Source organism: Penaeus monodon, chromosome 33 (assembly GCF_015228065.2).
Source record: "Penaeus monodon isolate SGIC_2016 chromosome 33, NSTDA_Pmon_1, whole genome shotgun sequence".
Taxonomy (NCBI): domain Eukaryota; kingdom Metazoa; phylum Arthropoda; class Malacostraca; order Decapoda; family Penaeidae; genus Penaeus; species Penaeus monodon.
Genome location: NC_051418.1, coordinates 14818925 through 14820104, shown reverse-complemented (window position 1 = coordinate 14820104; position 1180 = coordinate 14818925). Strand labels below are relative to the sequence as shown.

Below are 1180 nucleotides of genomic sequence, written 5' to 3'. Positions count from 1 at the left end.
GAGAGAATATGTATATGTATATAAAATCACATAAATTTCCATATAAAATATACATGCAAGTATATTACCAAAACTTGGAATCAATTTTTTTCTATTTGGCATACAAAGAGACCTATCTTCCAATAATATAAGGAATTTTATGTCTTGTCTTCATTATATTTTAATATATTCTAATGAACTTTTTTTTTAACCATACAAGAGACATTTTTGTAGTAACTAGTATAACTTACATTATCAATAGAACTCGTACATACATGTACTTTGGCAAGGGGAATTGTGAGCCTTTATTCTTAGGTAATACTCAGTCTCATTGTAAATTCAGATGCCATAATTCATGAACCATTCCTTCTGGCAACTAACAATCAGGCCGTGACTAAATCTTATTTTTACAGTGAATTGTGAAAATTGTGATAATAAGCCTTACATATCTGTTTGTGTTAAAGTGATTGTTCTGTCACGTGTATCAAGATCAATGTAAAAGTGTTCATACTAATACTATCTTCATTCCATCAAAACTGGGAACAATGAGATCAGAATATGATTTTTTCTTCTTTCCTTTAAATGTATTCCGATTGCAGAAGCATGTGTTTCGATATATATGGTGGCATTTTGATGGACATACAATGAAGTGCATGTAATTTTGCACATGAGTATTACAGACATGTCCTTCAGATGTGACAGGACAGAGTTCTGATAGTTATATTTATATGTGATGCGTCTATGGTATTTTGGAAATGTTTTGTAACAGTATAGTCACAAATAATCCAGTCCATCCTGATGTCTATTATTTTCTTTTCCTTTTTATCTGATTTCCCTAACTTTAATTACTCTATCTGAAATAGACAAAATATTACGAATGAGTCTGGTGCTGCTGAACAAAAAGAGTACATTCAGAGGGAGAATTCTGGCAAACATAACAGCATTAGAAAGGTGCTTAGGTAGTGTGGAGGGGATATGCACAACATAAAAATGGTCATGCCACTAGTGAGGTGAATTTGAAGTCTTAGTTTGTTTTATATATAGTGTATATTTTATATCTTAAAAAACACATAATATAAACTAACTAGTATATATTCTTGTACATTTCCACTGCCTTGGACATTGCTACAGCTGTTAGTGCTTAGCAATATTTATTCTAGTTATGATAACTAGTTAAATCTAGTATTTTACCTGCAGTCTT

General features: G+C 30.9%; 1 protein-coding gene across 1 annotated transcript in view; it reads left to right on the top strand.

Annotated features, from left to right (window-relative positions):
• LOC119594061 (cytochrome b5-like) overlaps positions 1 to 778 on the top strand; it is a gene marked incomplete in the record, with an annotated part of 10879 nt that extends 10101 nt beyond the window's left edge. The window contains 1 exon segment of the mRNA XM_037943101.1: positions 9 to 778.
• Between the last annotated feature and the right edge of the window lie 402 nt (positions 779 to 1180).